Raw genomic sequence first — 14,055 nt, forward strand, 5'->3', positions numbered from 1 at the left:
GCATAATACCAACAGCGTTATGTAACTTGACCATCAGCAGCAAGACTGTACTCTTGTTTGTCAGTTTTGTATTGCAGATGACTTCTAAGTCGAGGCAACAAGCGTAAACACTGGCTGACTGCTGGATGGGTCTATAGGGGAATCCTCCTTTCTCCCAAAGGGAATATCCTATATCAGCCTCTAGTCTGTCTACTCTGGTTCTCATGTATTATAAATGAGGAGGGACGAGTGGAGGACTCAGTGGCTGCCTCAAGTGTGTGTGTCTAGACTCTGGGCTCAGGTGTCTCTTGTGTATCCTACTCTGGAGCTCTCCCCTCCTTTATGGGCCAAAGCCCTGCAGTGCAGTATGTACCAAAGCAGGGACACTTTTTAATCTGTTTAGTTTCACTTCTCCATGTTAGAAGTTGCATACAGGTAGCTGCCAAAATAATGGAAAAAAAAGCTTAGTGTCATGTAAAGAAAAATCTGGGTAGGCCATTATTTCGCCTACCATAGCTATGACCCCATAGGATGGCAATGCCCCCATCCACGGCATTTTTCACCACCATTAACAAAACACCAAAGTTGGAATTTCTTGTGGAGGAGGGGTGTCGCATCCCCCCCAACAGAGTTCCAGAAACCTGTAGAATCTTTGCCAAGGGGCATCGATGCTGTGCTGGCTCGTTGTGACCCAACGCCCTATTAAGACACTTTATGTTGGTGTTTCCTTTATTTTGGCAGTTACCTGTACGTTCATTAAGGTATTTAATGAACCGGCTATGGGAACAGTAGAATGATGTGTGTTCTATGTCCTCCTTCCTCTCTGTTAATCATTATATTCATGAGTCTGCCAGGCTGTTCAAAAAGTCATGTGATTATGTTTTGTAGGTTGATCGTTGCGCCCGTTACTGAGGGAAAAAAACACTGATATATGCCCTTATATGTAGCCGGCCCATTGGTCAGCAGCATTCCTATCAGCTTTGTCGAGACTTGTTCCTGTTTTGACCGTTAATGGTCAAACGGTTGGCACGTCAGTGTGTCACGCTGCTTCCCAGGACCTGTGTCTCTGTGCGTCAAGACTGAAGGGACAGAAAAACACTGCATTCTATAACTGGGTTCCACTTGGGTCTCGACTTTTGACTCCGTCTGCCGACTAAGGCCTCTGACTGCAGTCCCAGTACTTGCTACCTTATGTGGTTATTCAGTATATAAAATCTTCTAATGTTATGTTCTTAAGTGTTTTTCTCTCTACTTTATATACAGTTGAAGTCGGAAATGTACATACACTTTGGCTGTAGTCATTGAGTTTGACAAATTTCTTGTTAACAAACTATAGTTTTGGCAAGTCGGTTAAGACATCTACTTTGTGCATGACACAAGTCATTTTTCCAACAATTGTTTACAGACTATTTCACTTATAATTCACTGTGTCACAATTCCAGTGGGTCAGAGGTTGACATACACTAAGTTGACTGTGCCTTTAAACAGCTTGGAAAACTCCAGAAAAGGATGTTATGGCTTTAGAAGCTTCTGATAGGTTAATTGACATCATTTGAGTCAATTGGAGATGTACCTGTGGATGTATTTCAACGCCTACCTTCAAGCTCAGTGCCTCTTCGCTTGACAACATGTGAACGTCAAAAGAAATCAGCTAAGACTTCAGAAAAATAAATGTAGACCTCCACAAGTCTGGTTCATCCTTGGGAGCAATTTCCAAATGCCCGAAGTTACTACATTCATCTGTACAAACAATAGTACACAAGTATTTGTTTTATTTCACCTTTATTTAAATAGGCCATGGTGGCAAAGTAATTACAATATAGCAATTAAACACTGGAATGGTAGGATGTGTAGAAGAGGAATGTGCAAGTTGAGATACTGGGGCGGCAGGGTAGCCTAGTGGTTAGAGCGTTGGACTAGTAACCGAAAGGTTGCAAGTTCAAACCGCCGAGCTGACATGGTACAAATCTGTCGTTCTGCACCTGAACAGGCAGTTAACCCACTGTTCCTAGGCCGTCATTGAAAATAAGAATTGGTTCTTTAACTGACTTGCCTAGTTAAATAAAGGTTAAAAAAAATATTATATATATATTTTTTAAAGGAGCAAAATAAATAAATACAGTATGGGGATGAGGTAGATTGGATGGGCTATTTACAGATGAGTTATGTACAGGTCCAGTGATCTGTGAGCTGCTCTGACAGCTGGTGCTTAAAGCTAGTGAGGGAGGTAAGAGTCTCCAGCTTCAGAGATTTTTGCAGTTTGTTCCAGTCATTGGCAGCAGAGAACTGGAAGGAGAGGCGGCCAAAAGAAGAATTGGCATTGGGGGTGACCAGTGAGATATACCTACTGGAGTGCGTGCTACGGGTGGGTGCTGCTATGGAGACCAGTGAGCTGAGATAAGGTGGGGCTTTATCTAGCAGAGACTTGTAGATGACCTGGAGCCAGTGGGTTTGGCGACGAGTATGAAGCGAAGGCCAGCCAACGAGAGCATACAGGTCGCAGTGGTGGGTAGTATATGGGGCTTTGGTGACAAAACGGATGGCACTGTGATAGACTGCATCCAATTTGTTGAGTGGAGTGTTGGAGGCTATTTTGTAAATTACATCGCCGAAGTCTAGGATCGGTAGGATGGTCAGTTTTACGAGGGTATGTTTGGCAGCATGAGTGAAGGAAGATTTGTTGTGAAATAGGAAGCCGATTCTAGATTTAATTTTGGATTGGAGATGTTTGATGTGAGTATGGAAGGAGAGTTTACAGTCTTACCAGACACCTAGGTATTTGTAGTTGTCCTCATACAGTTGGGAGAACAAGTATTTGATACACTGCCGATTTTGCAGGTTTTCCTACATACAAAGCATGTAGAGGTCTGTAATTTCTATCATAGGTACACTTCAACTGTGAGAGACGGAAAATCACATTGTATTATTTTCAAGTAATTAATGTGCATTTTTAGAAATAGAAGCTCGAATTGTTTTGGTACAGACCTGGATAGTAAGATAGAACTCTGGAGGCTATCTCTGCAGTAGTTTGCAACACCGCCCCCTTTGGCAGTTCTATCTTGGCGGAAAATGTTATGGTTAGGGATGGAAATTTCAGGGTTTTTGGTGGTTTTCCTAAGCCAGGATTCAGACACGGCTAAGACATCCGGGTTGGCAGAATGTGCTAAAGCAGTGAATAAAGCACACTTAGGGAGTACATTTCTAATGTTAATAACATGCATGAAACCAAGGCTTTTACGGTTACAGAAGTCAACAAATGAGAGCACCTGGGGAGTAGGAGTGGAGCTAGGCACTGCAGGTCCTGGATTAACCTCTATATCACCAGAGGAACAGAGGAGAAGTATAAACACCATGGGACCACCTAGCCATCATACAGCTCAATGAAGGAGACGCATTCTGTCTCCTAGAGATAAACATACTTTGGTGCGAAAAGTGCAAATCAATCCCAGAACAACAGCAAAGGACCTTGTGAAGATGTTGGGAGAAACAGGTTCAAAAGTATCTATATCCACAGTGAAACGAGTCCTATGTCGACATAACCTGAAAGGCCACTCAGCAAGGAAGAAGCCACTGCTCTAAAACTGCCATAACAAAGCCAGACTATGGTTTGCAATTGCACATGGGGACAAAGATCGTACTTATTGGAGAAATGTCCTCTGTTCTGAAGAAACAAAAATATAACTGTTTGGCCATAATGACCACCGTTATGTTTGGAGGAAAAAGGGGGAGGCTTGCAAGCTGAAGAACACCATCCCAACCGTGAAGCACAGGTGTGGCAGCATCATGTTGTGGGAGAGCTTTGCTGCAGGAGGGACTGGTGCACTTCACAAAATAGATGGCATCATGAGGTAGGAAAATTATGTGGATATATTGAAGCAACATCTCAAGACATCAGTCAGAAAGTTAAAGCTTGGCCGCAAATGGGTCTTCCAAATGGACAATGACCCCAAGCATACTTCCAAAGTTGTGGCAAAATGGCTTAAGGACAACAAAGTCAAGGTATTGGAGCGGCCAACACAAAGCCCTGACTTCAATCCTATAGAAAATGTGTGGGCAGAACTGAAAAAGCGTGTGCGGGCAAGGAGGCCTACAAACCTGACTCAGTTACACCAGCTCTGTCAGGAGGAATGGGCCTACCCGAAACATTTGACCCAAGTTAAACCATTTAAAGGCAATGCTACCAAATACTAATTGAGTGTATGTAAACTTCTGACCCACAGGGAATGTGATGGAAGAAATAAACGCTGAAATAAATCTTTCTCTCTAATATTATTCTGAAATTTCACATTCTTAAAATAAAGTGGGGATCCTAAGACAGGGAATTTTTATTTGGGTTAAATGTCAGGAATTGTGAAAAACTGAATTTAAATGTATTTTGTTAAGGTATATGTAAACTTCCGACTTCAACTGTAGATGTGTGTCAAGCCCCAGCAAATAGAGTAATGTCAAGACCAGCAATCGGTGCCATAGTTATTAAATTATTTCCCACATAGGACACCCCTGGCCTGGTATAATAAATGCAACATGGAGGAGTAGTATGGATCCTGTGTGAATTTGACCTTTGCCCTGATATTTCCCCAATGCAGTCAGGCTGGATGTTACACTATCTAACACAGAAGCAGCAGCTGGATGACCCTGGGAACTGACCACCCATGGTTAATGTCCCCACCAGCAGTGTGTGTGTGTATATTTAAGCAATTGGAGCTATTCTTGCCTCCACCCTCCTGTAGTCTTTACAGTTATATTGATAGTCAGTGTTGACATATGTTAGTTTCAGTAAACAGATGTCAACAGGTTAGAAGTTACACCTCGTCACATCCGGTCATTAAGGAATTGAATGGGAACAGTAGAATGATGTGTGTGTTCCATGTCCTCTTTCCTCTCTGTTAATCATTGTATTAATGGGTTTTGCTAGTCTGTTCAACACGTTTTGTGATTATGTTTTTACGTTGAATTGTTGCTCCCATTACTGTGGCATGAGAAAAACAACACTTTTTTTGGACTATGTGTAATGGATGGAGGACAACATTTTTTCTCAGAGATAGCGAATGTTAACATTTCATGTGCTTCCACAGAGCATGGCTACCGGGTTAGTGTAATGGTAGGAAGGTTGAAAACAACTGTTCTGATGAAGCAGAATGGTGAGGCTATGATCAGGGCCCGGGGTCTATGACAACTAACAACATGACGTGTCATTTGATTTAGACTACATAATATAATTTTGGGCAAATTATCAACAGCTATAATTACCTTAGAAGAAAGGGGTACATTTAATTTCATTACAAATTATAATAATCAAGTTATAATTGAAGTTAAAGCTGAAGGGGAAAAAATCTGATATGGAGATGAAGGCAGTAGCTATAAGAGCTTTATCCAACATAAAAGGGTTTGGAAAACTTTCCCTTTGAGTCGATCTAAGCTCAAAGACAGGGCTAATAATAAGTACTGTAGGAAATAGCATCTTCTCAATGAGTGAAAAGAAAATTGTCCTACTCTGAAAACTGCCAGCCGCCCCTCGTACAAACAGACTTTACGGATAAACCACATGAACTTCACGTGATCTTTTGTGAAGTTAATGTGATAACATGTAAAGCAACATGTCATAACATCAAACTACACAAATGTGATCACGTGAAGTGTTCCAAAACGTGAAATCATGGGATTTTTCACGTCAGATCATGTGTTTTTTCTTGAAGGGAGTATCCCCCTCAAATCCTTCACCTTTGCCATCAGGTCACTCGGTTGTCATGGCAGTCTCCTCAGACGGCTAATAATAATGCTTGTCAGATAGCACTTGTGTGACACTAAAGAAGCCCCCCCTCTTCCCTCCCCTCCTTCCCCTGATCACTAGGACTGAGACTGATTCATGTTCAAATCAAATTGTATTGATCACATACACATGGTTAGCAGATGTTAATGCGAGTGTAGCTAAATGCTTGTGCTTCTAGTTCAGGCAGTGCAGTAAAATCTAATAAATTCACAACGACGTTCTTATACACACAATGTAAGGGGATGGAATAATAATATGTACATATAAATATATGGATGTGCAATGGCCATGCGGCACAGGCAAGATGCAATAGATGGTATAAAATACAGTATAGACAAATGAGATGAGCAATGTAGGATATGTAAACATTATTAAAGTGGCATTATTTAATGTGACTAAGGATACCTTTATTAAATCCATTTATTAAAGTGGCCAGTGATTTGAGTCTGTATGTTGGCAGCATCCTCTCTACAGTATTTTAATGATGGCTGTTTAACAGTCTGATGGCCTTGCGATAGAAGCTGTTTTTCTAGTTTCTCGGTCCCAGCTTTGATGCACTTGTACTGACCTCGCCTTCTGGATGATAGCGGGGTGAACAGGCAGTGGCTCAGGTGGTTATTGTCCTTGATGATCTTTTTGGCCTTCCTGTGACATCTGGTGCTGTAGGTGTCCTGGAGGGAAGGTAGTTTGCCCCAGGTGATGCATTGTGCAGACTGCACTACCCTCTGGAGAGCCTTGCGGTTGAGGGTGGTGCAGTTGCCGTACCAGGTGGTGATACAGCCTGACAGGATGCTCTCGATTGTGCACCTGTAAAAGTTTGTGAGGGTTTTAGGTGACAAGCCAAGTTTCTTCAGCCTCCTGAGGTTGAAGATACGCGGTTGCGCCTTCTTCGCCACGTCGTCTGTGTGGGTGGACCATTTCAGTTTGTCCATGATGTGTACGCCGAGGAACTTTAAATCTTTCCACCTTTTCCACTACTGTCCCATCTATGTGGATAGGGGGGTGCTCCCTCTGCTGTTTCCTGAAGTCCACGATCATCTCCTTTGTTTTGTTGACGTTGAGTGAGAGGTTATTTTCCTGACACCACACTCCGAGGGCCCTCACCTCCACCCTGTAGACTGTCTCGTCGTTGTTGGTAATCAAGCCTACCACTGTAGTATCGTCTGCAAACTTGATGATTGAATTGGAAGTGTGCATGGCCATGCAGTCATGGGTGAACACGGAGTACAGGAGAGGGCTGAGAACGCACCCTTGTGGGGCTCCAGTGTTGAGGATCAGCAGTATGGAGATGTTGTTTCCTACCTTCACCACTTGGGGGCGGCCCGTCAAAGTCCAGGACCCAGTTGCACAGGCCGGGGTCGAGACCCAGGGTCTCAAGCTTAATGATGAGGTTGGAAGGTACTATGGTGTTTAATGTTGAGCTGTAGTCAATGAAAAGCATTCTTACATAGGCATTCCTCTTGTCCAGATGGGATAGGACAGTGTGCAGTGTGATGGCAATTGCATTGTCTGTGGACCTATTGGGGCGGTAAGCAAATTAGAGTGGGTCTAGGGTATCAGGTAGGGTGGAGGTGATATGATCCTTGACTCGTCTCTCAAAGCACTTCATGATGACAGAAGTGAGTGTTACGGGGCGGTAGTCGTTTAGCTCAGTTACCTTAGCTTTCTTGGGAACAGGAACGATGGTGGCCATTTTGAAGCATGTGGGAACAGCAGACTGGGATAAGGATTGATTGAATATGTCTGTAAATACACCAGCCAGCTGGTCTGCGCATGCTCTGATGACGCGGCTGGGGATGCCGTCTGGGCAGGCAGCCGTGCGAGGGTTAACACGTTTAAATGTTTTACTCACGTCAGCCACGGAGAAGGAGAGCCCACAGGCTTTGGTAGCGTGCCATGTTGGTGACATTGTATTGTCCTCAGAGCGTGCAAAGAAGTTGTTTCATTTGTCTGGGAGCAAGATGTCGATGTCCGCGACAGGGCTGGTTTTCTTGTTGTAATCCGTGATTGTCTGTTGGCCCTGCCACATACTTCTTGTGTTTGAGCAGGTGAATTTCGACTCTACTTTGTATCTATACTCACGCTTAGCTTGTTTGATTGCCTTCTGGAGGGAATAACTACACTGTTTGTATTCGGTCATGTTTCCAGTCGCCTTGCCATGATTCAAGTTCAATTTCCGCCATCATTGTCCCTTCAAGGCCTCCTCTCTATCAAACACTGTATGCCTCTATAGGCCTACCGCCCCCGTTTCCTTTATATATCACAGTGTTTATGTGCCCTTCTGTGTGTTACGAGCCCACATGCTCCCCTGACCTCTGTAGCACATAATTAAATAGAACAGTTAAGTATGTATGTATGCTCATTAGCCCCTCTATGTGAGAGCCTCCATGAATAATGTGGGTCTGTTGCACTACAGAGCCTTATTGATTTTTACACAATAGCGCTACAATGTTGCATTCATACAGGCTGAATAGGATTCATACAGGCTGAATAGGATTCATACAGGTTGAATAGGATTCATACGGGTTGAATATTTAAGTAATGTTGGTAGTAGGTTACGTACGCTTCATGCATTGTCTCAACCTGAATAGACATGGTAGTGTAATGTAATCAGTCCTGGTCCTTGTGACTACATGAGAGCTGTTAGAAAGATAAGCCATAACAAAGTCCCTAGTCCATGAGACAAAACTCATCTGCACTGTGCTTTTGCTGAGTCTCTGTGGTGGCTACAGTCTGTTCCAAACTGGTGTGGTACCCCTGTGCATGCTTAGGCTTGATGCTGATGTGTGTTTGTGTGTGTGTTTGTGTGTGTGCGCGCTCAGGCTTGATCCCAGTGTCACCGTGACGGGTTCTGATCCTGACTGACAGCCCGCCGGCCGCTAGCCACCTCACAAGGGTCCTTGATGTGAGGGCTAGTCTCTGTCTTCCCCACGGCCCCCGCCACGACATTTGACACAGCTGAATGGCATCCAATGGCATACTTCACCATTTCATAAACTCACGATCCCCCTCGGGGTCTAACGCGGGCTGAATGATAAGCAGCGAGTTTTATCACAGAGGCGATGATTTCAAACTCAGTGTGTCCACCAAGCGCGGAGCGCACATTGATGTGGATGTCAGTGTAATGTTTTTTTTATCAACCACAATGTCCCTGTGGGTCTGCTAGTCAGTGTGTAGAGGGCACTGCATGTTTCATTACAGACAGGAAGGAGTCATGTTGCTGTCTGTGGGAGGGGGAACTCTCCGTGTGTGTGTGTGTGTGTGTGTGTGTGTGTGTGTGTGTGTGTGTGTGTGTGTGAGAGATATATATATTGTGTGTTCCCTGATTAATATCCTTCCCAGCAGCTCTCCCTGGGCTCAGGCAGCTGGAGGCTGTTCGTGACCACCCTTCTGGTACCCACAGGAGAGCGCTCTATGTGCCAGACAGAATCATCACTTCACCACAGCAGTGAGAGATGGAGAGGAATAGAAACCCAAAGAGCAATTTGTCTTTGACAGGCAAGACAAATCATCGCATTGTGAGTTGACGTACAGAATACAGACAGACAGGTTTCTCCTCCACCCCACCAACCCTGTCTGTTTATTCTCAGATCTATTACAATAGGAGCAGGTAACATGTCAATTATAATACAGTATGGCAACACTGGCCCGCAATTTTGACTACAATTGTGCTTTCTTGTCCAATATTTATTTTCATATCATAATCTAGTGCATGATTTGAAACAACACTTTTCTTTCAATTGCCATAGTTACACCATTCAGCCTGCGATGCTTAAAAGCAATGAAGGCTCTTCCATTTGTGACCGGTTGGACACGGTCACACATTGACCATCTTTCATCAGTGGAACGCCTATGTAACCTGAGATAGAGCCCATGTGTAGCGATGAAGACTCCGAGAGATATTCAGTGTTGTGATGGTTCTGTGAGTGAGAGATTCAGTGTGTGATGGTTCTGTGAGTGGGAGTGTTGTATCAGCCTTTCATCCACTGGGTCTGAGTATGTCCCCTGCTAGGCTCTGCAGAGCCCCTCTCCTTCCAGTAAGTGAGAACTGTCTCCGGTACGGTGTCTATTTGTTGAGGTGTGAGGGTGTCATAAAATGGACACCGTACTCAAGGTCTGCGGGGAGGTGCTCTGTTACCCTGCAACACTCTTCTGAAGATGGCGAGAGACTTCAGACGTGGCTAGACTTTAGTGTGGGCGGCAAAAAAGGCCTCACTGAGGCCTCGAGTTGAATGTATTTTTAACCATATGACTAACAGAATCTCAAGCGATACACTGTTTTCTGTTTTATTCACAGCAGTTTTCAAGCAATCAAGCAAGAAAATAGCTTGGCGGAGGTCCAGAGGTGTCAAAAGCCCCAAAGCACCAACAATGGAGACCATTACTGTTTCCTGTGTTCAACGTTGACACCATATGCCGTTTGTTCTCTGCAGAGGAACAAATGATGTGGCGAGTTAGAGCTGTGACAGGATGTGGCCTGTGCACTGACTCCAAAGGAAAGTTGCTACTCGCCCAGTAGGGTTTTCTGTAAGGTGCTCGGGGGACGTTCTGTACCTGGCTTTGATATAATGTAGCTCCGCAGAGGGCCTTCTATCTGTGTGCCTACACTTTTGAGCCCACGCGTTGTGTTTAAACCTAGGATAAGCCAGGGACGTCCCATGGCTCAGATGAAACTGTTACTGAGAGACAGTCCAGATGAGATGAATGGACTTGGCTGTTTTTGTGACATGACAGCTGATACATCTGTTTAAATCCCGAATGATGCAGGAGCCTCAGTCATAGAACAAACAGCAGCAGCAGCACAGGACAATAGCTTTTTAAATTGACACTGATCTCTTTAGACGTTTCCTTAGCCGAGGTCCATTTCTCTTCCAAAATTGACATCAGCAATGTTATTCTGAATCCTGTGTACTGCAGTACCTGTTCTTATTCCATCAGCACTGTGGACATGGAGAACAGTGAGAAAATAGTCTCTTGTGACAGCCTTAACATTGAAGCTGATTTGGTTCTGGGTGCCAAGGTAATGACTTGGTCATAGAGACCTCTGCTAGTAGCATTGTTTTGAACTTGTAGTCCTTCGCAGTCAGAGTTAAATCTGTGTAATATGAATGGCTCTAGTCCTAAAGCTGTTTGTTGGTAGCAGTGATTCAGCAGAGCACCTGGGGCTGGGCTGGTATGGAGGATTAACAGAGGCAGCCTGCCTCCCTGGATCCTCTCTGATTGAGGGGGGAGCATGTGTAACAGGGTTGGTTATGTTTCCACTTGCCACTGAAGAAATATGTATTTAATGTTTATGTATTCCTATTGGTTGGTTTAATTGACATATCAATAAGGTGTTATGCCGTTGGTCATGCTTGCAGATAGGGGGAGATCGCAAAATGTACATTCTTCCCAGTCTGATTGAAATGCAAGCGATAGGTCACGTTCTGAAATAGTGCATTCTATTTACATAATTACAATGTGTATGAGTTCACTATGTACATTTCCATATATATGTGCGTGTGTGTGTTTATTAATGAAGCCGGTGACTGATGTGGTAAATTCCTCAATGCAGTCGGATGACTCCCGGAACATATTCCAATCTGTGCTAGCCAAACAGTCCTGGAGCTTAGAGTCCACTTCATTGGACCACTTTCCATATTGAGCGAATCACTGGTACTTCCTGTTTTGAGTTTTTACTTGTAAACAGGAATTAAGAGGATGGAGTTATGGTCAGATCTGCCAAATGGAGGGAGAGCTTTGTATACATCTCTGTGTGTCGAGTAGAGGTGATCTAGAGCTTTGTATGCATCTCTGTTTGTAGAGGTGATCTAGAGTTTGTATTAAAAAAAAAAAGATTTATATTTTCCATTTCCTTGTTCAGCCACGACTAGGTGAAACAGGATATTACAGTTCTTCAGATCACGTTGATAGGATCGTCTCGAATGGAGCTCACCCAGTTTATTTTCCAGTGATTGCATGTTCGCCAATAGAACGGAGGGTAATGGCAACTTATCTACTCGCCCTCGCAGTCTCGTTAGATATCCCGCACGCCGACCCCTATAGCGCCGACTCCACAGGGATTTGGGCCTGGTCTGGGATGAGCATTATGTCCTTCGCCTCTGATTTATTGAAATAGTCCTCATCCAAATCCCTGTTTTGTTGTCCAGAAGCTCTTTTCGGTCATATGAAACAATGTATGAAACCAAATAGAACAATTGATCAGGAAGACGGCACCATTATAAGTCCATGGACTCATGCTGCTTATGGAAAATCCTGACTCTACCATCAGCATGATCCAACAGGAACCGGGACTCGTGGGACCAGGCAATGTTTTTCCACTCTTCAATTGTCCAGTGTTGGTGATGGCGTGCCCACTGGAGCAGCTTCTTCTTGTTTTTAGCTGATAGGAGTGACCGTGTGGTCTTCTGCTGCAACAGCCCATCCTTGACGAGTGGCGCCTTTCAAGATGCCGTTCTTCACACCACTGTTATACGGCACCGTTATTTTGTCTGTTTGTGGCCCGCATGTTAGCTTGCCATTCTCCTTCGACCGCTCTCATCAATGAGCTGTTTTCGCCCACAGGACTGTCGCTGACTGGATGTTTTTTATGTGTCACAACTCTCTGTAAACCCTAGACACTTTTGTGTGTGAAAAGCCCAGTAGGCCAGGCATTTCTGAGATACTGGAACCAGCGCGCCTGGTACTGACGATCATACCACGCTCAAAGTCACTTAGGTCACTCGATTTGCCCGTTATAACATTAAATGGAACAGTAAACGAATGCCTTGATGCCTGTCTGCCTGCGTTACAAAGCAAGCCACGGCCACGTGACTCACTGTCTGTAGGAGCGAACCATTTTCGTGAACAGGGGGTGTACCTAATAAGTGTACAAAACATTAGGAACACCTGCTCTTTCCATGACATAGCTTTCATTTGGATTCAACTGGTCAGTCTATGGTCCCTTATTGATGTAACTTGTTAAATCCACTTCAATTAGTGTAGATGAAGGGGAGGAGACCAGTTAAAGAATTATATAAAATAAATGGCGGTGTCAGAGGAAGTCCCGTGTGGTGCCAGGTTAACAACCTCTCCCTCAACGTGATCAAGACAAAGGAGATGATTGACGACTACAGGAAAAGGAGGACCGAGCACGCCCCTATTCTCATCGACAGGGCTGTAGAGGAGCAGGTTGAGAGCTTCAAGTTCCATGGCCCAAACACGCCAAGACAGTTGTGAAGAGGGCACGACAAAGCCTATTCCCCCTCAGGAGACTGAAAAGATTTGGCATGGGTCCTCAGATCCTCAAAAGGTTCTACCGCTGCACCATCGAGAGCATCAATGGAGGTCCATCCAGGACCTCTATACCAGGCGGTGTCAGAAGAAGGCCCTAAAATTTGTCAAAGACTCCAGCCACCCTATTCATAGACTGTTCTCTCTGCTACAGCACGGCATGCATGCAAGAGGCTTCTAAACAGTTTCTACCCCCAAGCCATAAGACACCTGAACAGCTAATCAAATGGCTACCCAGACTGTTTATATTGTCAAGAACTGCAACGCTGCTGGGTTTTTCAAGCTCAACAGTTTCCTGTGTGTATCAAAAATGGTCCACCACCCAAAGGAGATCAAGCCAACTTGATACAACTGTGGGAAGCATTGGAATCAACATTGGTCAGCATCCCTGTGGAACGCTTTCGACGCCTTGAAGAGTCCATGCCCTGAGGAATTGAGGCTGTTCAGAGTGCAAAAGGGGGTGCAACTCCATATTAGGAAGGTGTTCCTAATGTTTTGTACACTGTGTGTGCGTGCGTGAGTACGTGTTAGATATTGTGGGCTTCCTGGGATTTGCTTTTGTATGTTATCGCTGTAAGAGCAAGTTAGCTAGCATTTACTAATTGTAGTGGTCGCATTAGCTCCCTGCTTATTCAGTTGTTTTCATGCTAACAGACGAATCACAAATCTACAGCCATCAACATACTGTTGGTCCTGCTTCCTTGTGTCTATTGTCAGGTACTTACATTTATTGTATTCTGTACTATTTTTGTCATTGTTATGATGTTTGATTACAAAATACCCAGTCTGATATTGACATGCAAATGACTAATAACGAATCTACAGCCGTCAACCTACTGTCCGTCATATCTAATGTGCTTCCTTGTGTCTATCGTCAGAATAAACACCAATCAACAGGGGATCCCTGTCTGGACAGAACACAACGCAAGAGTTCCGTAGTACGATCACATCTGTTACACATGTCAGCATTAGCACAGGGACACAGCCAGCCAGGGACCTGCTCCCTAGTCAGAGGAGTCATCCCTCCAGCCCCC

Source organism: Oncorhynchus nerka, linkage group LG23, assembly GCF_034236695.1.
Source record: "Oncorhynchus nerka isolate Pitt River linkage group LG23, Oner_Uvic_2.0, whole genome shotgun sequence".
Classification (NCBI taxonomy): domain Eukaryota; kingdom Metazoa; phylum Chordata; class Actinopteri; order Salmoniformes; family Salmonidae; genus Oncorhynchus; species Oncorhynchus nerka.